At 45.1% G+C, this 25,317-nt stretch overlaps 1 protein-coding gene across 3 annotated transcripts in view; it reads right to left on the bottom strand.

Moving 5' to 3' along the window:
- Positions 1–25,317, bottom strand: part of TBC1D5 (TBC1 domain family member 5) — a 1,888,005-nt gene that overhangs the window by 118,188 nt on the left and 1,744,500 nt on the right. The window lies entirely within an intron of this gene.

Below are 25,317 nucleotides of genomic sequence, written 5' to 3'. Positions count from 1 at the left end.
ATCTACTATTCTAAATCAAGTCTCAGAATATTTGGGCAAAGATGCATGTTACAGATGCTAGGAATAGTACACTTACGAATAGCACAACATATAATTACATATAGTTAAGAAAACCGTGGTAACAATGTCACTAAAAAGGATTGCTTAAAAGAACTTTAAAACTGCTTTTTTCGACCAGATATTCATAATCAGTTGATTTTTCTAGCAGTATTTGCTACCAACATCCTAATGTTGCACACGTCACCATTTGGCAACATCGTCCATATTATCATCAACAAAGAATCCCCTAAAGCCATCATTCATAATTAATATCTAGATGCCAAGCCCCCCTCCAAAAAAACAAAAAAACAAGCAAACAAGAAAGAAAAGTTACTTCATTACACATTTGCGAGTGGCTATATACTTTTCCTGCAGATTTCGCACCTTGTGAAAATTCCTTTCAGATTTCAGACTCCGGCATTGCATGTGGCCCCAAGCGGCCCCAGCAGCAACTCTGATGCAAGCCGTGACGTCACAGGAGTGCACTGGGCGCCCATCTGTACGCTGGCGTCGGCGGCTGATAGGTTTTTATCGCTACTCATTGAAAAACTTAGAAAGCCACGAAAGTGACAAATACGGCATACAACTGGGATAGCTTGGGGTCTTATTAATCATGGCACTAACTGTTGGGGCCCTGCCCTAAGTGCCAGACTGCATGGCTCTGTCCTATCCTGCCCTGCATGCCAGACTGCATGGCTCTGTCTTGTCCTGAGTGCCTCACTGCATGGCTCTGTCCTATCCTGTTCTAAGTGCCAGGCTGCATGGATCTGTCCTACCCTGCATGATAGACTGCATGGCTCTGTCCTGAGTGCCGACTGCATGGCTCTGTCCTATCCTGCCGGGAGTGCCAGACTGCATGGCTCTGTCCTGTCCTGTCCCGAGTGCCGGACTGCATGGCTCTGTCCTATCCTGCCCTGAGTGCCAGACTGCATGGCTCTGTCCTGTCCTGAGTGCCAGACTGCATGGCTCTGTCCTATCCTGCCGGGAGTGCCAGACTGCATGGCTCTGTCCTGTCCTGAGTGCCGGACTGCATGGCTCTGTCCTATCCTGCCCTGAGTGCCAGACTGCATGGCTCTGTCCTGTACTGAGTGCCGGACTCCATGGATCTGTCATGCCCTGCATGCCATACTGCATGTCTCTGTCCTATCCTGCCCTGAGTGCCAGACTGCATGGCTCTGTCCTATCCTGCCCTAAGTGTCAGGCTGCATGGATTAGTCCTGCCCTGCGTGCTAGACTGCATGGCTCTGTCCTATCCTGCCCTGAGTGCCAGACTGAATGGATCTGTTATGCCCTGTATGCCAGACTGCATGGATCTGCCATGCCCTGCATGCCAGACTGCATGGCTCTGTCCTGTACTGAGTGCCGGACTGAATGGATCTGTCATGACCTGCATACCATACTGCATGTCTCTGTCCTATCCTGCCCTGAGTGCCAGACTGCATGTCTCTGTCCTATCCTGCCCTAAGTGCCAGGCTGCATGGATTTGTCCTGCCCTGCGTGCTAGACTAGGGAAAGCAACGAAAGGCTTGGGTCCTGTCACTGGCCGGCCTGGACCTCTACTATAGAGTAAACAAAAACAATGGCCGAGCAGGTTGAATTGTCAGCAAAAATGCACCGCCTAGTCGAATCAATTACTAGGTAGGACAACCATTTGTGTTGGATCAGGTCTTATTTTATAAAATTTTTCGAAATAAATTTTTATGACATCAAAAAACCACAGACTATTTAAACAAATACATACATACATTCAATATACTGATATAAACATGTCAAACAAAATGATTTAACAAATAGAATTTGTCACATAAAGAATCACATAGACAACTATATAATGCCTCAATCAGATTGTTTTTGAGGCACCAGTCCTGGATGACAATAAATAAGTGGACTAACTGATGATTATATTCGCCTATTTGTCAACACCGACACAAGATACATAATAGACGGGGCGTGATAGGAATTAACTACTACACTTGCAATCACCTAGCTTCTCACGTGTCATTCCTAGCCAATGCACCCTATCTTGAACTTCATTATGTATCTTGTGTCGGTGTTGACAAGTAGGCGAATATAATCATCAGTTAGTCCACTTTGTTTTTGAGGCACCAGTCCTGGATGACAATAAACAAGTGGACTAACTGATGATTATATTCGCCTACTTGTCAACACCGACACAAGATACATAATGAAGTTCAAGATAGGGTGCATTGGCTAGGAATGACACGTGAGAAGCTAGGTGATTGCAAGTGTAGTAGTTAATTCCTATCACGCCCCGTCTATTATGTATCTTGTGTCGGTGTTGACAAGTAGGCGAATATAATCATCAGTTAGTCCACTTTGTTTTTGAGGCACCAGTCCTGGATGACAATAAACAAGTGGACTAACTGATGATTATATTCGCCTACTTGTCAACACCGACACAAGATACATAATGAAGTTCAAGATAGGGTGCATTGGCTAGGAATGACACGTGAGAAGCTAGGTGATTGCAAGTGTAGTAGTTAATTCCTATCACGCCCCGTCTATTATGTATCTTGTGTCGGTGTTGACAAGTAGGCGAATATAATCATCAGTTAGTCCACTTATTTATTGTCATCCAGGACTGGTGCCTCAAAAACAATCTGATTGAGGCATTATATAGTTGTCTATGTGATTCTTTATGTGACAAATTCTGTTTGTTAAATCATTTTGTTTGACATGTTTATATTAGTATATTGAATGTATGTATGTATTTGTTTAAATAGTCTGTGGTTTTTTGATGTCATAAAAATTTATTTCGAAAAATTTTATAAAATAAGACCTGATCCAACACAAATGGTTGTCCTACCTAGTAATTGATTCGACTAGGCGGTGCATTTTTGCTGACAATTCAACCTGCTCGGCCATTGTTTTTGTTTACTCTGCGTGCTAGACTGCATGGCTCTGTCCTATCCTGCCCTGAGTGCCAGACTGCATGGATCTGTCCTGTACTGAGTGCCGGACTGCATGGATCTCTCATGCCCTGCATGCCATCCTGCATGTCTCTGTCCTATCCTGCCCTGAGTGCCAGACTGCATGTCTCTGTCCTATCCTGCCCTGAGTGCCAGACTGCATGGATCGGTCATGCCCTGCGTGCTAGACTGCATGGCTCTGTCCTATCCTGCCCCAAGTGCCAGGCTGCATGGATTTGTCCTGCCCTGCGAGCTAGACTGCATGGCTCTGTCCTATCCTGCCCTGAGTGCCGGACTGCATGGATCTGTCATGCCCTGCATGCCATACTGCATGTCTCTGTCCTATCCTGCCCTGAGTGCCAGACTGCATGGATCGGTCATGCCCTGCGTGCTAGACTGCATGGATCTGTCATGCCCTGCATGCCATACTGCATGGCTCTGTCCTATCCTGCCCAAAGTGCCAGGCTGCATGGATTTGTCCTGCCCTGCGTGCTAGACTGCATGGCTCTGTCCTATCCTGCCCTGAGTGCCAGACTGCATGGCTCTGTCATGCACTGTATGCCAGACTGCATGGATCTGTCATGCCCTGCATGCCATACTGCATGCCTCTGTCCTATCCTGCCCTGAGTGCCAGACTGCATGTCTCTACCCTATCCTGCCCAGAGTGCCAGACTGCATGGATCGGGCATGCCCTGCGTGCTAGACTGCATGGCTCTGTCCTATCCTGCCGTAAGTGCCAGGCTGCATGGATTTGTCCTGCCCTGCGTGCTAGACTGCATGGCTCTATCCTATCCTGCCCTGTGTGCCAGACTGCATGGATCTGTCCTGTACTGAGTGCCGGACTGCATGGATCTGTCATGCCCTGCATGCCATACTGCATGGCTCTGTCCTATCCTGCCCTAAGTGCCAGGCTGCATGGATTTGTCCTGCCCTGCGTGCTAGACTGCATGGCTCTGTCCTATCCTGCCCTGAGTGCCAGACTGCATGGATCTGTCATGCACTGTATGCCAGACTGCATGGATCGGTCATGCCCTGCATGCCATACTGCATGCCTCTGTCCTATCCTGCCCAGAGTGCCAGACTGGATGGATCGGGCATGCCCTGCGTGCTAGACTGCATGGCTCTGTTCTATCCTGCCGTAAGTGCCAGGCTGCATGGATTTGTCCTGCCCTGCGTGCTAGACTGCATGGCTCTGTCCTATCCTGCCCTGTGTGCCAGACTGCATGGATCTGTCCTGTACTGAGTGCCGGACTGAATGGATCTGTCATGCCCTGCATGCCATACTGTATGCCAGACTGCATGGATCTGCCCTGCCGTGAGTGCCAGACTGCATGATTGTACTTGACCCAGTTTGCAGCGCCATAGTAGGACAGACCCTGGAACATTTATAGGAAACAACCTGAACCCCAAGGAAGGGGCCTAGTGGTCCCTGACTGCCCCCCAAGGCCTCCCTAGCGGGATCCAACACTAGTTTATCAGGGAAGAAGGAGGTGAGAAAACTCTGGGTAGATTATGTATTCACCAGAAATATCATTAAAAATGGTTTGTAACTTTTTCTTCAGAAGAATACACCTTCCAGAAGATTCCTCAGCTGATTAATAAATCCCAAAGCAGCACTGCCTTTGGGGGCGGGAAAGAGTAGTGCTGTCAATCAAGGAAGTACTGCAACACAGCTTGGGCAAAGTATACATAACTGCATCCCTTAGATGTGAGGCAATAGTGATTTCCATTAGTATGCGAGGGTAACCACGAGGCAGACCATAGATGTCAGCAACCAAGTCGCCCCTGGGAATAGCAAAGGAAGAAGCAATAGCCATGGTAGAATGGAATACCTAACTGGGGGTCCTACTTGGCCAGGGTATAGAAGATTTTGAATTGATAGAGGACCCCCCCCCCCCCCAATGCTAAATGGTGTATTTGGTACTACCTTAGTCTTCTTAGCTCCAGAAAACCCTACAAAGAGATGGATCTTCACTTGGTCTTATTGAGTGCGGACAATATAAAACACAGTATGCATAGGGTCCAGCCTGTGCAGCCATAGCTACTCCTTTGGTAGGATGTGGAGGAGATACAACGTTGGAAGGGAGACAGAATGAACAATATGAAAGGTTGACACTACCCTGGGTAAGAAGCATGGACAGGTGAGAAGAACCAACGTATTTACACAAAAACCTGTAATGGCTGGGAGAGCTGAAAGGGTCAGACGTTCTCCGACCATTTAAGCAGAATTAATCACCACTAACAGAATTGTTTTTAGAGTAAGAAGTTGAGCCAGATAACTGGGAATAAGCCTGGAGATTAATCAAGAAAGTCAAAACAAGGTTCATGTCCCACTGAGGCCCAGTAAAGAGAGCGGGTGGGAACAAATACAGCAAACCCTTCAGAATGCGCTCATCTAGTGGAGACTTAAACAAAGAAGGTGGACCAGGAAACAATATATGCCCTGGTAAGTTGTGATGCAGGGGGTCATTGATACTATAGCGGGTGTCATACCAGTTGACCTGGTCAGAGGAGACACTGGCATCTGCTCTGCTGGAGTAGAATTGCCCACCTTATGAGGAGGTCTCTGTACTGCCTTAAATTCTTCCACCATTGCAACGTGTATTTGAGGCTGAGCTGATTACTGAATGAGCACCATTTATTTTTCGTCTGCTCTACATCGGTTTTTTGTATTACAGAAACAAACTCTCAAGGCTGAAGTTTATGCATCTCCTCTGTGTTCTGGGCCACGTTGCACATAGCAATCTTAACTAGGCAATCCAGATACAGCTGCTTTGCCCTAAACAGGGTGGGGTTACTGGGGGATAGACCGCTTGGTCAAGGTGCTCCACCTGGAGAGGCCCCACAGGTGAAAACATTGTGCCTTTTCCACCTATAAATGGGGTAGGAAAATCAAGAGGTAAGCGAATAAGACATTAATCAACGTGTTTTGGCCATCATACCATACCTCCATGCCATATCCAAACCATTAATGTTCACAAGAGCTAAGTATTCATTTGTGTGTGTGAACGCAAATAAACTATAGAGGTAATGTGAACACACTATGAGCAGGTACCTTGGGACCTAATAGCTCGTGCCTCTCAGTCCTAACTTGAAATGTGACAAGATTATAAGAGCCATTCCTTTATGTGGTTCATGGGAGGTAAAAGCCAATGTTACCCAAAACATAGCACAACCTACGGTTGTCCAAGTAGCGCAGTCCAGAAAAAACGTGGGATCTCATAAAAAAGGTCTCAGCCTTGTCATTTGTTCTTTGATGTCGTTCTTGAAAACTATCCCAATGAAAGTGGAGACTTGTGGATGCCTTTCTATGTTTAGAGGTATGCAAGTTTAGATCTAGGAGGGAATGCATGGAGCACAGTGGTATCCAGTACTACTCCTATGAACAGCAGGCACTTGAGGGTTCCGGGTGAGACTTAGGCACAAGTAGTATGCAGTGCTTAATTTGTAAAATATTAAGTCCCAGGGCTCCGACCAGGAGGCCACTGCAGCTTGCACCACCCATCGCCCCTGTCATCGCTGCCAAAACAACTACTAACCATCTCTCTTGCATGTAAATGCGACAGTTCAAATTATTCCAGGTCCCAAGGCTAAAGGAATGGCTGGGGAGGCAGGTATTAGTAATTTTTTACGTATATTTCTTCCCTAAACAACACTTATGTTGCTCATCTCTAAATTACATGAGCAGCGCCACCTTATGGCAGACTTCCCTTAATGTGGTGTTGACAATTAAGTGCCGGTGCTCAGCACCGGAAACCTCTGGCTCAAATTAAGCACTGGTAGTACGACACCATCTGCTTCAAACTGGCTTTCAACTTCCAGTATTCATGGTAAGGGGAAACAGCAAAACTGGTACCGAGTGGCTCCACCATAAAATGCAGATATTTCTTGTGTGACCATAGGATTGGGATGTGAAAACAGGCATCCTGAAAGATACCATCCAGTGCCACAAGAACCTGAGCTAGGGACACCAGCCGAGTTTCTCTCTGCGTAAGGAGCGATTCAAGAGCCCAAGAGTAAGGAAATGCCTCTTTTTGCATTAGGAGCCCCCAAGTGTTAGACTGATGCTGCTTTTTTTTTTAAACTGTGAAAGTCCAGTGAGGCCAGCTAACCAGACTTCAATCCCAGTGCTCTGACCCTTAAACGTATGTGTGTGATTGGCTTATACCCAATTAGTATAACTTTATTCATTTATAAGTCCCTAGGATATGGTACCAGGAGTACCCAGGGTCTGTAATTTAGAGTGTCCTACCAGGGCTGCAGTCCCTATTGTGCCACCACGGATGTGTGACATCAAAACATGCCCCCAGCCTGCCACTACAGACTTATTGAGCAGCTTTAAGCTGCCAACTTGACTTTGCCATTTACACTAATTGCAAAGCCCAAGTTTTCCTTTTTTCTAGATATAAATCACAGACACAGCAGGCCTTTTGACTCCTAAGGCAGGGCGCTGAATAGTATAATAAAAAGTACGACTTGTATTTTTATGTCATAACCGTAAAAAAACTAATTGTCATTTTTACTGTGGAAAAGTTAGAAGCCCCATTGGTGAGTACAGAGTTACATGCAGACAACTCATTTGTGATATTTTCTCAATTGGACAACTAAAGTTTGTACTTCAAGGTATCACAATAATCGTTATATTAAACCCGATTTGATGTCCAAGTCTAATTTAATGTAACTGTTAAAGAAATGCAACTTTTACAAAGCGGCCTCTCTGTTGCTCAAGTTTTCCAGTAGCCATTTGCATATTCTGGCCACAAGACAGCCTTCTGACATCCTGGGATAAGAGTAAACAATAGATGCCTGCTGCTGAAAGAGGTGTTACCTCTCTCCCTGGCAAGAAGCCACACAGTGTTTGGGCCAAAACGGCTCGCTTCAAGTGGGAAGTCGCCTTTGAGGGCAAATGGTGGACAAACACGAGAGGGGCTGCTCTTTTAGTTCAGATAGACAGGTTAGCGTTGGGGACAGAGAGGAGATACCAGTCGCCAATCTAGTTTCTCACTTAGCTTGTAGCCCTCAGCTATCCACACCTATAGGGTGGGCTGCTAGGCTCTAGACAGAGAGAAGGGTTCTGCCATCTCGAGAGTGGGCAGAATAGTGCACTCTGGGATAGCTACTTCCCACACATTGCAGGAAGTCAACATCAGGTGAGAGAGGTGCTAGTCGCCCATTGGCTAGTAACTGCTGTATCCCCCAATGGCAGTTTCTGAGCATAAATATGGCATCCCTGGCACCCAGTCCTTAGATCACATCTGTACTAGAGAGAGGACTGAAGGAGGACTGACCTGCTGTTCCTGGGACTGGGCAAGAGATGCTGCACCAACCGTTAGACTGCACCTGCTTATTCTTGGGCTAGCAGAGAGATATAGTGCCTGGCTCATGGAAAAGTCGATCCAGAGTCCCACACAGAAGAGGCAAACTCCAAGTGTCAGTTGGCTGACTTTCTGCTACAGCACCAGGGCCAAAAAAACTGAGGGAGCCCATCCTGTCTAGTCAGCCGCTACAATTGCCTGATTGCCGCTGACCCTCAACGTGCAATTGGAGAGACCAAGTCTGTTGCACAAAAGTTGCACATGAGTCTGCTGGACTTGAGAGAGTCATCAGAGTGCAGTTTGGTTGCCCAAGACAGACACTAGCCTTCACCAGAGGGAATCATTGGTATCACTGTGATCGGAGACCAGTTGTCCATTAGCAACTGGACCTTTGGTGGACCCAACAGGACTTTGAGGGACATCAAACCCAGTGTCTAAAATTGCCCCACCTGAAGTAGCCCCAGGAACCCCCGATGTCGACTGCACAGCATTTTCCATCATCTTCCGCATCACGTATTCCTTGCATCAGGACCACTCAGTTGAAGTCTATGGTGGCTGGACCGGAACATGCGTTTAAGATTGCTTTGGAGACCAGGTAAATATCCTGCAGCTCAATACTGGCCCCTTGACCTCCTCCCTACTGGAGTTGGTCACCTAAAGCACACAAGCAGTGATTTATGGTTTACAAAAAAAATCTATTGCTCTGGAAGCCTCTGGTCGATTTGGTTTCTTTTGGCGTCTAAAAATTCAGAAAAATAATATCTGCTCTTATAAATTGGTGGTGGATTACTTTCGAATTGTGTGACTTTCTTATTTCATTTTGATGCTTCTAAATGCTTTACACTTGTTCCTTTATTTAGGCTGGACTGCTCGAAGGCACAGCTACCCAGGGTTGAGCTAAGGTTTAACAAACAAGCCTGACAGGACCCACGTCAGTATCACGAGAGAATTACATGGTGAGGCTGCACAACCACACCATATAATACACTCTCTCTGCACACTGACACCTAGCATTTGTCGAAGCCTGCCATAAGTTTCGCGGATCAGGAGTCTCAAGAGTAGCATTCCTATCCTTTCTCCTGCTCTGGCGCCAGCTGCACTGCTCCCTTCTGCAGCAGGGCAATAACTTTCTGCTACAGGATACTCGGGTGATGTTTTGCTCGAAGGGACTCTCAGGGAGGTGATTCTGGGGGTTTGCTGTTGGAAGGGTAGGGTATGCGTCTTTTCTATTTGTAAGACCCACATGCCTCAAGTAGAAAAGAAGCTATCAATCCTCCCAGTGGCCTCTCATACTCCTCCATGGCCAAACTACTGTGGAGTTGAGAGGTGGAAGAAGAGGAGGGAAGCTGTTATGCATGGCCTTTTCCTCTACCCCTACATTGGTCCAGGAGGAGATTAAGCTACTGTTTTTGAGAGGCTGACAAATATTGAGGTTTTTAGGGACAGAAAAAGGTCTTAGCTTATGAAAAATACCTCTTATTGATGCTTGGAGACCGGATGATCCCGCTGCAGCTCAGCCTTCTTCCTTGAACCTTTCTAATACTGTGTCAGCTTTTTGCCTAAAATGTTTCTACCCATCAAAACAAAGGTCTATTCAAGTGTTTTGGATGCCCCAGAAAAGACCGAAGAAGAGAGCCAAGCATGTCTCGTTGAGGAAATAGAGGATCTCAAGGACCTAACCATGGATTGAGCAGTCTCCAACCCAGCTCTCATTATATGATTGACTGCATACTGTCTGCCATGAACTACCTCAGCTGTATCCCAAGGGGGTGCATGTATCAGCAAAGAATGCATGATGCATTCTGGGATCTTAGTCCTAGACTTCCTGAAGAAATGACTTTCTTGCCTACTCTAATTTCTTAGACTATCTAGGGAATGTGTCTGAATGCCCCCGCATTCAGCCTACTTGTTGATGAAGGCTGAATCACTGAGCTCTCAGGAGAGGGATGGAAGGAAATGAAGGCTGGATCATTCGGAGCTCGTCTGTATCTCCATGCAATTGTCCTCGTCACCACTGGTGTAGTGGCAGGGTGTTACCAGGGTTCCTTCTCTGATTTGGGGTGCTTCAATAAAGGAAAGCAGGGGGCCATGGGTTAGATTCGATGTTTAAAGTACATCCGTCCAAACTGTTGGGACAAAGTTCTATTGAGGAAAGGGGAAGTTCCAGGGTCTGGACCTGGCTCTATATCTACTTCAGGGAAAGTTTCAAGACCATTGGCTTACAGAAGAATTGCTTCTGTGGAACCTTCATCTTTTTGAGTGCGGCTCTGCTCTTGCGCTGAGTCTGAGCCAAACAGTTCATGAATGCGGTCCCAACTGACAGCGTGGATGTCCTCTCCTTACTGTTCTTTGTCTAGGAGTCTTTGCATTCCTATTCTCAACATGATTTTTTACTGAGGGCAGAGGTGGCGGGAGTGCAATTTGGGGTGTCGATGGCACCAAGCTCACGATTGGCATCAGTATTGGCAGTGGATTAGTAGATGGAAGGCGTGGCGGCGTCAGAATAGCCCCTTGTTGAGGACACAAAGTTCACTGAAAATAGGGATCAAAAGGGAGCTGAAAGGAGCCCCAAATGGATCCATGATGTTTAGTGGCACCTCAGAGGGGATAGCTGCACTTAAGAATATCTATTCTCGCTTGGAGAAATAATGTTTGATCAGCTTCAGACAACACCACCAGAAACTCAGGGTGATCGGGCGTCGGTAAAGAGGAAAGCAGATCCAATGGGGGTGTTGACGTCTATGGAGTTGGTGAAGCCGGTGAAAGGAGATAGCTCCACTAGGCAGGGTTCCAGCAAAGACCTCGACTAGGGTGAAGTCCAAGGAGGAGTCCTACCCATGGATATGTACCTTCTGTGAGAAGAATACTTTTTCTTCTTGTTGTGGTGACATTGTTTTTCCCTTGAAGATTTTGTCCTGGCCCTTGAAAAAGATCTAGGAATGCAAGAACTTGTATGGTCGTTCCGTTGCCTCGGCCATGAAGAGGTTTGCCTCTAGTTCTTTAATTGACTTTGGATTCACCCAAAAAGCAAAGATCACATCTCAACGAATTGTGTCTGGAGCAGAGGCACCAGAGACAGTTGTCGTATGGATCTGTGATAGATAACTGTCCATCACATTTTCAACAGGGCTTGAACTCTGATTTCTAACAGGGAAACATTACCACTTGCACAGCACCACATTTTTTCCATCATGGTTGGTGCCGTGAGAAGCTCTGGACCAAAGTCCATAGGTGTAGAAAAAAGTTACTGACAATGATGTGGCAGGTTTATGGCTCCAGTTATGTCACCACAATGCAGCGACCGGCATCAAGATGGAGCTAGCGCCACCTAGTGGGGCCAGAGAGCTATGCCAAACGCTTCTGGATCTAGTCTGCGGAGCTATGCAAAAAGTTTCTGGATCTAGTCTATGGAGCTATGCTCAAAGTTTCTGGATCTAGCCTGCGGAGCTATGCTAAATGTTTCTGGATCTAGCCCGCGGAGCTATACTAAAAGTTTCTGGATCTAGCCTGCGGAGCTATGCTAAAAGTTTCTGGATCTAGTCTATAGAGCTATGCTAAAAGTTTCTGGATCTAGCCTGCGGAGCTATGCTAAAAGGTTCTGGATCTAGTCTGTGGAGCTATGCCAAAAGTTTCTGGATCTAGTCTGTGGAGCTATGCCAAAAGTTTCTGGATCTAGCCAGCGGAGCTATGCTAAAAGGTTCTAGATCTAGTCTGCGCCTGGGATATTCAAAGATGAGGAATCTGCAGGTAGAAGTATCCACCAGAAAGCAATGTTTTTAAACATCAAAATGGCCACCACATTGCATGGCAACACATCAGAGACTTGATCGAGGGAGGGCTAGGCTGCGGGACAACACCAAGGGCATGAATGAGGCCACCACCCAGCACGTTGCGGAGGTGTACAAGGAGGGTGAGCATCAGTGGGGAGATTTTGGTGGGTGAGGTTCAGGAAAGAGCACTGGGGCGCTCTCAACTGAGGAAGGCGCAGGACATTCTCTCCAATGGGCTCCAAAATAACAAATTATGGTTAAAAAAAGTGAGTACCCTGACGTCAGTAACGGAAGAATACACGGTATACAATCAAAAACAAGGATAAAGAAGAAATACTCCGGGGCAGGACAAACTCAAGAATAAGGATCTGATGCCATCTGACAAACAGCAGGGGTTGAAATAGACAAGAAAGGGATCCAATGATAGCAACGGGCTGACGACCACCCAATGTGCATTGTGTACAAAGCGGTCTACGAGAGGCCGCTGTAGTTGCCTGGGACGAAACCAGATAAGTATTGTATTTACCTTTATCCTATGCACTCGCCCAATCCCTTGGACTTCTCGCGTATGCGAACTTTAATTCCCATTATCGAATTTTGTTCACTTAAAACACCCCAAGAAAATAATCAACAACCCCCATACATAGGCCTCCAAGCCCTGCTGATGCATTATAAAGTGCCGTGGCTGATTCACGATCACTTCTTGGTGCTATTTTTAATCTTCACAGCTTGTTACTCCGAGGGAGACAGGCTGCCAGCACAGTCCTGGGAACAAGCCCTTGTGGCGCCAGCGGATGAGCGCCGATCTGGCTCCCTTTTCTTGGAAGTGACTATCTGTGAGTGACGAGGGCTCTCCTGCACCTCCTGGGCATGTGCCCAACTCTGGGCAGGAAGCCACAGGTGCCTGCTGCGCCTGAGCTTTCCATGGAGGGGGGATAGGGGACTGTCCACGAACATCTTAACTGGGCTCTGACAAAGCCTTGTTGATGATGACATGAACTGAGCAAAACTGAAATCAGAACACACATTCTAATGAAGGCAAGGGACGCATTAGCATACATAAATATGGTGTCACAGGAAGTGATGTCAAAGCTTTATCGCACTCCGGATTCTAATGGGTCCACTCTATTCTGCAGTCTACGACTGTCTGATATAAGACCACACCTATAGAGCATTCGAAGTGACTACTTATTTCCAAATCTTACTTATCTTATCTCGCCATTTACTTTTCACCGACTTAGATCGGAAGGGCCATCGAAGGGGGAAGGACTCATTTACATAAGCAGCAAAACAGGATTGAGGAAGAGAACATGTGTATGAAGCACTGGGGGAAGAAGCTGGGATAAGAAGAAAGAGGGAGTATGTTTTAGAAGAAATATATACTAAGAAAACATGTTCATAAAATACACAAATGCACACTCAATTAAGCAACCATGACAATTCTCTAGTTATTTGGAATCAGGGCTGGAATTGGAAAAAAGCATTTGCAATGCAATAGGTCTCGCATTAGGAAAGTTTGAGCTATTGGTCTTGTAAATGACAATTTTTTTATTTATGTGTTGGTTTTGAAAATAGCTCAATTAATAACTTTGTCATTTACAATGCCAATAGTTATAACTTTCGCAAATGTGACACCTATAACCTGGGGTTGCGCTGAGTGATGCTGTGGTGGTGCTGAGTGGTGCTGTGGTGGTGCTGAGTGGTGCTGTGGTGGTGCTGAGTGGTGCTGTGGTGGTGCTGGGTGGTGCTGTGGTGGTGCTGGGTGGTGCTGTGGTGGTGCTGGGTGGTGCTGTGGTGGTGCTGAGTGGTGCGGTGGTGCCGAGGGATGCTGTGGTGGTGCCGAGGGATGCTGTGGTGGGTCCGAGGGATGCTGTGGTGGTGCTGTGGTGGTGATGCTGAGTGGTGCTGCTGAGTGATGCTGCTGAGTGATGCTGTGGTGGTGCTGAGTGGTGCTGTGGTGGTGCTGAGTGGTGCTGTGGTGGTGCTGTGGTGGTGCTGAGTGGTGCTGCTGAGTGATGCTGCTGAGTGATGCTGTCGTGGTGTTGAGTGATGCAGTGGTGGTGCTGAGTGATGATGTGGTGGTGCAGAGTGGTGCTGTGGTGGTGCTGAGTGGTGCTGTGGTGGTTCTTCTACAAATCAAAGGTCCTACGCAGTGCATTGACCTAGGGGCATGCATAAGTTAATGTACGTTCATAGCTCGTCATTCCTACAACATTCTCGGATCTAAAAAAACGAACTGGATGCTTAACAGGGATATAAACAGACGAGGAAAAAGGAATAACATCTGAACATGGTGTTTTAGTGAGGAGATTTTAACCAACCATCCGTCTGTAAATGCTTTCAGCCCTCTAGGAATCCCAATAGCTACAGTGCGGCAGGGGCTAAGGGGAAAGGAAAGGAGCAGGGTACAGGGGTGGGGGCGTGCCACGGAGAGTAAGGGAGTGGGAAAGGGAGGGAGAGAGGAAGGGAGAGAAATGAAGTAAAGAGGTGGGGTAAAAATGAATATGGCAATGTGAGAAGGTGGAGGGGTGGATCCGAAGAAAGAGGAGAGAATGAAAAGCGAGAGAGCTGGGGAAAATAGTGAGTGTAGTGAACTGGGGGGCCGCGGGGGGAGGGGGGTGTACAATGAGAGACAGAGTGGGGCTGGGCGAGTGTTGACAGGGAGGAGAGTGGGGCAGGTGAACATAGCCAATGCTAATGGAAAGTTGGAATGCAGATGGGATTATAACTGTATACCTATTGAGGAAAAAAAACAAAATGGCATTCTGTGAAAAGGCCGAAAGCGCTGTTTTGACATCTGACAAAGGTAATGAGAGCTGCATGGCGCGCAGGCAGTGGCAGAGGTGACGGGCGGCTAGGGTGCTGAAGCAAATGGGCGCGTGAATGGGAAGAGCGGCCGTCGGAGGTGGGAGGGGAAGTAGGAGAGTGCGATGTGCAGGCAGTGGCGGGGAGCGGAGCCTTTGAAGAGTGAGGTGAGGCACTGACAGACAGACAAATGGTGATTTGTGACGTAGCTGGTTTGTGCAGGTCCATCTTTAAACGCTATGCACTGCAGTACACTCGCACAAGTAAATAGTACACCTTGAATTACAGGTGGGAAACAGTTAGTGGAATGTACTTGTTAAAAGTATAAAGGTATAGGTGCCTTCAAGGGAATTTTTTATAACAATTGATGATTCAATTAACTTTGTAGGATAAATTAATGATCCTTTCAAGAAATCAATTCTTCCAAAAATGATTATTGGTTATGCGTAAACACAAGCTGTCACAATACATACAATAAACATAAAAAACAAACACAAGAGGTGTATAAGAAAAATAGAATTTATCAGGTAGTAAAAAGGGTATTGATTTCATATACAAATATAAACAGTTGTAAACAAATAGGTCTGCAGGTACAGTAGAGATATGTTAATAAGTAACTCTGTAGATCCTAATGTCACCTATCCAAAATCTCAGTATATTAAAAAGAGCAAGGATGAGGCGCTGGCCGACGTTTCGGTCTCCTAAATATAACTTTCTGAGACCATCTTCAGGACTGGTGTCAATTGTATATTGTATTAACCTTACGTAATCTTAATGCCAGATGATAGGATTAATGGTGTTGTAAAGCGTGCACCAGGTGTCACGTGAGAGAGGAAATGGGCGTCTGCTCCCAATATTGGAGCGGTCCAACACAATGAAAGATTGAGGTTGAATCAATAAAATTCCAGAAATTGCCCACACAAGAATTGATTTCTTGAAAGGATCATTAATTTATCCTACAAAGTTAGTTGAATCATCAATTGTTGTTAAAACAAATTCCCTTGAAGGCACCTATACCTTTCTACTTACTTACCCAAGCCCTCAAGGGTATTTTGGGTTGCTCACTGTTCTTTAATAATCTTGTTAAAAGTATAGCATGCCATTTCTAAACGGTCATTCAATTAGGTCTATAGTTTGACCCAATATGTATGCCATGTAATTTTTTTATTTTACGGAGTTTTATATAGCGCGAACTTGACCCGACAATTGTAAATTGTTCCTAAACTATAGATCTACAAAAGTAGACATTATGCAGCCTAAACCAGAACAGAATATCCAATGAATTGCAGTATGCAGCCAAGATTCCATAATGGACGTTTGACCAAGTCACTTTGTTTGATGTACACAGAAAATGCGGAGAGTAAAAATGTGAGCGAACGGCGATATCTCGTGGTACCTAATAGTTTAAGTGTAGTTTGATCGTGACCAACGCCTGACAAGATGGTTTAAGTACTGTGTTCATAATTTAAGATGTTTGTTTTTTAGCTTTAATAATATATTATAAAAAAGGCCCGTTTGGTAGGACACAAAAGAAGCACGTAAATTGATACGGGACAGCAGTCGAGTGTTGTAGTCCACTAGATGCGTCCAAATTCATAAATAAATTGCACCCTAATCCAAAAGGAGAAGATTAACAAGGCTATGAAGTTTGGGACTGCGGGGCATGTCAAAAGTGAATGTATTCGATAGCTTGAAGAGGGTACAAGGAGGCGCGTGATGAACCGAAAACGGCCTGGGATTGCAACGGGCAGAAATAAAAATACACTTGGAGGTGGGAGGAGAAATGCGAGACTTGGCCTGGTGGCAGTGAATAATATGTGATTGGAGGTAGCGGGGTGTAGGGACATGGAATCAGGGGTAACCTGATGAACTGAAAACAGCCTGGGATTGCGACGGGCAGAAATAAAAGTACACTGGGAGGGGAAAGGAGAAATGCGAGACACGACCTGGCGGCCATGAAAGTGAAAGTACGGCCGGCCGTGGGCAGCAACAGCAGGGGTGAATAATTAGGGGGGAGGAGAAATGCCTGAGGCCGAGCGCACGCTGGGGGAACCTTCAGATGCCTGTGGGAGGGAGGCTGATGGCTTTGATGTGGACGCGCTTTCCGCTCCAGTGCTCCACACGAACTGTAAGAAATCCGCATGGTTTCAAACCAGGGTTTAGCCTCTATATCTCTCACCAGCAATGCGCAAGCGCATTGGCAGGCAAGACCTAAAAATGACTCCGGGAACCCATAAATAAGGGGTCAAGGTGCAACAGAGGAAAAGGGGTGGAGGTACGAGGGGCAGAGATTGAAAAGAAGAGTCCGAGTCAACCTGAACATTTATTTTAAAATATGCGCAGATAAATGTGTAAGCACATCTCTTTCATAGGGAGTTGAACAAAGTTTGAAAAAACTGCCTCCTAAGGATTGCTTAAGTATGTGTGAAGTGATAAGCGGACTGCCGTTGCTTTCTTCCATTGCACTGGAATCTAAGTGTTGGGCTCAGATGGTTCGAAGCCAGGAGGATGCTTGAACAAAAGAAGGGCTGATGGTCTTTTAAATCAGGCCTTTGTGCCCAGCTGGGTGTTAAAATAAAGCCCCCTCCCTTCCAAGCAGGTTAATACAGACAACATGCCGGCACTGCTGAATTATGTCCCAGCGTCCGAAAATGACACCAGAAGAAATTTAGCATGTTTTACTGAGCCAGAAATATCTGCGGCACCGGGATGCACGACATAACCCTGCTCTCCAACACTGTTTGGAATCGATCGGTTGATTTGTAAAATTACAAGTGGTCAGAACGATAAATCTGACGGCAAAGAAGAAAAGGAACGTGAAGCTTAAGGAGATTACTGTGGGGATGGATTTGACAGAGAAAATGAGATATTTGAGATTATAACATTTCAAAGCAATGTGTCACCCTGAGATTGGGAAATTAGATCCACAGAGTATGAGAAAAAAGAAATGTTTTTTTTTTTTTTTGCTTTTGGTTATTTTAGATTTGGGAATTTCGAGCATCCTTTGCTTGATTTTTAAAGTGGGGTCCACAGCACCTACTCCGGGTGTCCATGAAAATTAAACAATATAAACTTGCTAATAAAGTAAATATGTACATAAAAAAGCAAAATTGAAAGTTGAAAAAAATAAAAAGCTCTGTAAATGGAAAAAAATATGAAATTGCAGACAAAGAAATGAAGCTTGTAACCTAGCTTAATTTGTGGGAGCAGAGCAAGCACCGCAGCCAGAATCCAGTATGGACGACTGGCGGCTTTAAATGAAGCGTCGGTATGTGACGACAAAACGAGCAAAGGCATCAGGAACCAAAAGAGGCTAGCAGATTGATTTGTCTTTAAGAAATGAAATCAAATTTTGAAAAGCTCAAACTTTCCAATTAAAATAAATATTTAGATGCTTGTATATTTTTTAAATTGTGAATTAAATTAAATCTTTCATTCGTTGTGTATTTGTTTGATGTACACCTGTTGCTGTGTTGTTGTGTACGGTTGTGATGTTCAGGTTGCTTAGGCTCCCAGTAGTGAATCAGTGGGGTCCACAGAAGTCAAAAAGCTTAAAGACCGCCGGTGGTGGAGGCTTTTACATGAAACAAAAGGCCAGGGGGAGCTGTTTCAGTGGGGTAAGCCAGTTTGGGGGCACAGAGCCTTGTGAATGGTGCAGAAGGATTTAAGCGAGTCTGGAGGGGAACACACTCCTGGACAGGGAAATTTGCGCACATTTCATATATTGTTTTATTATTTAAGTACCCATTGCACAGCAGAGATCTAACACTACTATGCCAGCCATCAGCATTAAGCCCTGCTTATAATGGGAAAAGAGAACCCCCAAGGTTCAGCATGCTTAGTGTTGGTGGCTGAGATAAAGGCTATGGCTGAAAGATGACCTTGTGACATGGGCCAAGATGGCAACTATGTCACAGAAACAATTGTTCTTAGAATATTTTTAAAGAAGGAAAAGTTACTAACCTGTAATCCTAGCTCTCCTCAAGAGGAATTTTTATGTATGTCATAAACACTGAATAATCCTAATAACATGTGGGATCTTGCAGCTCTTAACCTCATCAGAGCTTCGAACGTTCAGCGCCCAGTGCTGAACGTTCGAAGAACAAATGCTGGCTCGACGGCCAACGGTCGTGCGCAGCACTGGGGAGGTAGTGCTCGTGACGACCGTTGGCCGTCGGCAGCAGTTAAGGGGTTAAAAAAACACACACACACAGATTTGCTCTAGGAAAACCAATATGTATAAGTAATGCTTACATCTGGTAGCCATAAAAAGTCTATATTGCTCAAATTTAATTTCTTTTAAATACAGCCAAAACCTGAAGGAAAAGTCACTAAAATTAAAGCAGAATAGAACTTTTAGATGAAAATGTATATTACTTCTATCCTTTTAACTGTGTTTCTTTACTGGATGTATCATGTTTTTCTAATTTTTTGTTTCACACATTATTCCCAAAGCACACTGTATGATAAGACCTGGCTTACAGCCAGGTCCTGCACCCACGCTGCAACACAGGGCAGCATCAGCAGGGGACAGCTGCAGGACCATGCCAGCAGAAGAACTGTGCCCAAACCCCCACAGGCTGCCAAGCCCCGCTAGGCACCACTTTCAGACATATACAGTGGGGGTTGAGAGCAAAATCTGGCCATATGCCAGGCACTGCTTCCAGCACACTGCAGGTAGTAAACCCACTCGGTGTTCTTTTTATGAGGATCTTACAGAGTAACCCTTTTTTTTTGTTTTTAATGTTAAACATTATTGGACGTGGGTCGCGAGAGCAATGGAGGCTTTGGGTGGTGTTCATGTAAACAGTGGGTGGAGCGAGAGGTGGACGTGGGTCGCAAGAGCAATGGAGACTTGGGGTGGTGTTCATGTAAACAGTGGACCGTGCCAGAGGTGGACGTGGGTCGCGAAAGCAATGGAGGCTTGGGGTGGTGTTCATGTAAACAGTGGGTGGAGCCAGAGGTGGACGTGGGTCGCAAGAGCAATGGAGGCTTTGGGTGGTGTTCATGTAAACAGTGGACCGTGCCAGAGGTGGACGTGGGTCGCGAAAGCAATGGAGGCTTTGGAGCTGACCGTGTTGGTCCCAGCAGCCGGCGGTGGAGAACAGTGGATGTCGGGTTCCGCGAACAGGAGGTGAGTGGTCCGACTGGTTATTGAAGGAGCTAGGGTGCTCCAGGGACTAGTGTGTCCCCAGTGGTTAAGAGACCGGTGTGTCTCTAGTGGTAAAGGAGCCGGTGCGCTCCTGGGGCTAGTGTGCTCCGGGGAACTCAGAGTGCGAGTGGTGCTCTGACAGACTTAATGGAGGTTGGGAGGACATTTGTTTTTGGTCATCCGACCGGGTGGTACTGTGGTGGAGGCGTGGCTCATTGCGGGTAGGCTCTGGAACTCACCCCGAACCCCTAGGGTGGTGGTTCGGCGGGAGTGGGTCCTGGGTCCCCTGTGGTAAAGTGTGCAGCGATCTTTTGTGCCATCCGGGTGGCGGATGTGTTCTCCATCCTCGGAACAGTTAGTGTACTGTTCGGTCTGCGGTAGGGTCCAGGTTCTCCAGGACTTGGTCGACGGGCCTTGTCCCATTATGGTAACACGTGTTTGGCAGGGACTTAATGCATAGGATGTATGTGCGTGGGCGAATGTAAGTGGTTGTGTGTGGAGATAGTTGCTTGGTCTTTTGTGCCCGGGTATGTGTGGGTTCCTTGGCGGTATCTGATTGAGTGAGTTTGGTGGTGTTTGATTGAGGGTGCAAGATGCCGCGTTTCAGTAAGTTGCAATGTTTTAGGTGTTGCTGCAGTTCAACTGATGTCAGATTGGCCGAGAGCCAACCCGCTCATGTAAAAGACTCTTTTAATTCTGAGATGTATGTGAATATGGATTTATCCTGATTTTGTTTAATATTTTGATGCAGTTAAGATAGATCACTTACAGGAGAGACTGTTCGCTATGTACAGCTGTCAGAGCATGTTTAATTCCTAAGGTTGTGGCAGAGAGAGGTTCAGCAAAGACAGATATGAGGACTTATGATAGCCTAGAATATGGACAGATCAACAGTTTCGTTTTAAAAGAAGACAAAATGTGTACATTTGAAATGTGCAAGGTGTTCCTATTTAAATGTGCTTGTAATGGCTCAGGGGGGCAATGTGAGCAGTGATTAAGAGGATTGGGTATGTATTTCATGAAGTGAGTGCATCTTTTGCATGAGTTAGTTTGTCTGGTCCTTGTGAGCTACCTGAGATGGTTGCGCCTGGCTATCAGTGTGTTTTTTTGTATGTAGTGTCAAAGTGCATGCAGGGCTGTGCTCTATGAAAAAAATGTTGGTTTCTTTCATCCCCTTAATTTGTGAACAGTAGAAGATGAAGAAAAGAATGAGGATTTGATTACAAGTAATTAGAATGTATATTAATAAGAATGTAGAAAGTGTGTAAAGTTAGGAGGAAGAGAAATGTATTTTTTTTTTTAAATATGGCATGTCGAAAAAGTTAGGAAAGGCTTCTTGGCTTTGTCAGCGCCTGAGCGTCGAGCACAGACTGCGAAGCAGATTTGGCCTTGGTGCTGAATGCCAGTGGGGGGCTAGGAAGGCTGGCGAGCAGCCCAGAATTCTTAGCTCTTGGAAGATGGTAAGTGTGAGATGCATTTTCTGAACGACAAAGGAAGACTTTGAAAATGAATTTGGGACTCTGGGCTGGGAAGGTTTACTATGACAGTGTGTGAATTCTATTCCGTTCTGGAAGGGTTAAATAGAAAAAAAATAGAGAATGTGAGCAGGGCTATTGTGGAAGATTTAGACGAGCAGAGCAGCGGTGACCTTGTGTGATAACAGCATTCCAATGGGTTTGCAGAGCACAGACAGAAGATTATGGGGGGGGGGCTAGGAGGCCCAGCTATTGGCACGGACAGGCAGAGATACACAGTTGGAGCCATGTGAATTGTGAATTTAGAGCGAGTCTGCATAATTATTAGTGCAAAATGCTGGTTTAGACTAAAGTATGAAGGAGTTGTTCAGAACACATGTGATTTAGTATCAGGAACAAACTTATGAATAATTTTCAACAGGTTATTTCATTTGGACAAGTCTGAAAAAAAGAAGGACTGTCTTGAGAAAAATTAATTTACCAGATATTTTGTTTCACTGTTGGTCCATGTCATGGTATACCGGTTTTCTATTTAAATAAATACTGAGTAGGGGGGGGGGGGGGGGGTCTCTGATGGGCATACTGATTAGTGTTTTTGCTAGTGGATCCCTAGTGGAGAGAACTGATCATGCGAGGGTAGGTATCTATTATTGATTGTGTTGCTCATAAGAATGGTCTGGTGGGAATGTATATATGCATGTATACATTGGATTTGTATAAAAGTCTTTGTATGCAGTTTGTCCATAGGACACCATTGCAGTGGGCCCAGTGCCCCACCCGCTGAGTAGAGGTGCAGAGTGTGTTTGTGCAAATGTCAATATATTAACATAACACAGTTAGAGCTGTGATTTTACCCAGAAGTAAGATGTCTGTGCAGAAAAAAGATTTGGTACCTTTAATTACAAGAATAACAGTTTTACGCATGGAAAGCACATGTATATCTTTTGTCTTTTGATGCTGCCTTAAATGTTATCATAATTTAGTCATGTGATTTTCAATACTGCTACATGTTTTGTTCTTTTGGCTGGAGGTTGGGGGCTCATCCTGTCTAAGACAACGAATAGGTTTTTTTTTTTACATTGAAAGGATGTTAGGGTGTGAATGGGCTCCAAGCATAGGTTTTAAGGTAAGTATTTATATAGGGTATTTTTACTAAGTGATTGCCTTTCTGTCCAATATTTTGTGTGTTGTTGTTTTTTTTTTCTTTTGTGGTTTGATTTGTTTCGTTTCAGTACAATGGGAAATATCATCTCTGTGTTATGGTGAGTATTGATGCAACTTTGTGATAGACGGATTACATGTGCACTGGCACCGCATGATGCATGACATGCATGAGAACGATATAGTCCTTTGAGTAACTAATATTGTGTTTCCCTTTTTGTGGCTTTTGTGTTTGGTATATGTATTATTGTGTATTATTTTATGTTCTACGCATGTAAATATTGTGTGTTTTATGTTTTCTTTGGCTTATTGTGCATTGTTTGTTCTGTTCTGCGTGGTAGGTATGCTGATCGATCTTAAGGCTGACAAATTAAGGAGGCCAGCATACTGGGTTTTGGGCTGCAGTTTCACTGTGCATGAAATGCATGGCATTGTGTTCTGTGTCACAGCTCCTTTGCATGTGTTGCTGGGATTTGTCTATGCTTTCTGTGCTTGGCACAGCCACTATACCTGCAGCCTTGGTATGCTTGTTTCTGTTTTGTATTGTTTTGACAATTCTATTTTTGATACTAGTACAAGCTCCTCTGTGGGGAATTTGTTCTGGTCCTTAAATTTCACAGGCAGCACTTTTAGCAGTGTACGTCTATTTTGTTACATGGTTGTTCTTTTATAGATTTCCCTTTTGACGCCCTTTCCCTAATGAATGGCGCATAGTGCCTGGTTATGGGGGATTTTTACACTTTCCTTGTCCTTACTCCTTAATGGGAATATAAGGCCTCAAAAGAGGTTGTGTGTTTTGCAATGGATAAATAATAAGAATGAATTCTCGATATTAATAGGCATACACATCATTTTATGGCAATGACATTTGTACATGTGCTAAAAGATGTTCTAGCCCTCTCAAAAGTGCTATGTATCTCCTACAATTTTGTTTCTGCCCAGTGCTGCACCCGGGGGTTGATGGTTTTGACTGAAGAGAAATATGTTTCAGATTTCCTTCTGTCAAAAATGGGGGAGGTAGCTAGCTCTCCGCTAGCTCTCCTATAAATTAGGAATAGGTAACATGTATATTGCTCCCTCCTCTTCTCCAATTTTTATTAGCCTGTTCTGCTTTGCTCTGAAAAGGGAATTTGATGTTGGTAGTTTTGTTTTACAAGTGTTGGGTTTTAAAGTTATGCGGGCACACTGCTCGTTCTTTATTAGCTAGTCTGTGAAAATAAACTGATAGTCTTTATTAGAGAAGACGCCCCAGACTAATGTTTCCTTATTTGACCTTTGAAGGGAACAATAGTTCTGTACTTTTTTTTCTTTTATTTTTCAGAAAGACACACATTCACTGGATGATGTCATCAGTGATGTCATTTGGGATGTCATCAGTGATGTCATGAGTGATGTCACTGACCACGTCATGAGTGATGTAATATGTGATGTCATCAGCAGTGCATTGCAGGCGCGCGTGTTATAGTTAGCTGAACTAACTATAACGGGGGAATTTCAATGGCTTTGTATTAGTGAAATATTTTTTTAGCTAGGATAGCTACTCCTCTTGTCCTACTATCCTGATTTGTATGAGCAAGAACATCATACCCCATCTGTTCCAGCATGAATTTATCCTTCCCCATAATATGAGTGTCTTGGAGACATACCACGTCCAGCCTTAACATCCTTAGCATAGCTGCAGCCGTCTGCCTTTTCCCTCCGTTATTCAGTCCACATATGTTCAAAGAGGCCACCCTTAACGTCATGTATATTTACAAAGATTTTCCATACTACCTGTCAGCTTGAAACTCTCTTCTCTTATTATGTATACCCAAGCTTCCTCTTCTTGATGTGTTTTGTCATTTTGTGCTGTTTTCTCCACCCGACCATCACAAAACATGGTCTACATAGTGAAAAAGGTGAAAGATGCTTGTGTGATCCTCAGTAAAATATCCTCAGCAAAATATTTTTTCTGTTGCAATTATAGCTTTGTAGAAGTTAGTTTCCTGCTGCTTCCCATAGTACATGAGCATGGTCATGAGTATAAAAAAAAAAAAGTGAATATTAGAAGTGTTTGATGTTTTGCACAACAGTGAGGGTTCACAAAGTAGACGCTGTGTGCATGCGATGGGAATAGCGTTTCAAGAAAATGTTTTGCGGGAATACAACATGTCTGTGTTGGTTTTTTTTTTCTCTTCTCTTAGAATTAACGCATACGTCCGACCACAGGTAATACAGTGGAAAAGTCAAACATGTAATATATTACCTATTGTTAGCACAAATTTATTGATAGGCCTGAGATGTTTTTTTCATTCAAATCCACACCGCCCAGCAAATGTTTGTGGTGTCTTGAGACCAAATTGTTTTGACCCTTTGTATGCTTTGACTAAAAGATCTTCGTTCTATTCATCAATAGGTAGCAGACACCCTGAAGCCGTTGCCGGAGGGGCCTGAACACAGCAACATGAGGACTGCGTCGACATCCGAAGATGCCAGCGGAAGTTTTACTTTGAGCCGAGAGGAAGGTGCTGTTACCATCCAAACAGCACTCAGGATCATGGCTCATGAGTGGGCACCCATGCCAGCCGAGTAAAAAGGGTCTAGCTTCGGTTACCCTATGAGTGGGAGTGGGCGTGAAAGGGCGTCGCTGATGACACATACGCTTCTCAGATGCTTTATTGAGGGGTGAGG

This window comes from Lissotriton vulgaris, chromosome 10 (genome assembly GCF_964263255.1).
Source record: "Lissotriton vulgaris chromosome 10, aLisVul1.2, whole genome shotgun sequence".
Classification (NCBI taxonomy): domain Eukaryota; kingdom Metazoa; phylum Chordata; class Amphibia; order Caudata; family Salamandridae; genus Lissotriton; species Lissotriton vulgaris.
Note: the sequence above shows the minus strand (reverse complement) of the source record. Positions and strands in the feature narration are given on the sequence as shown.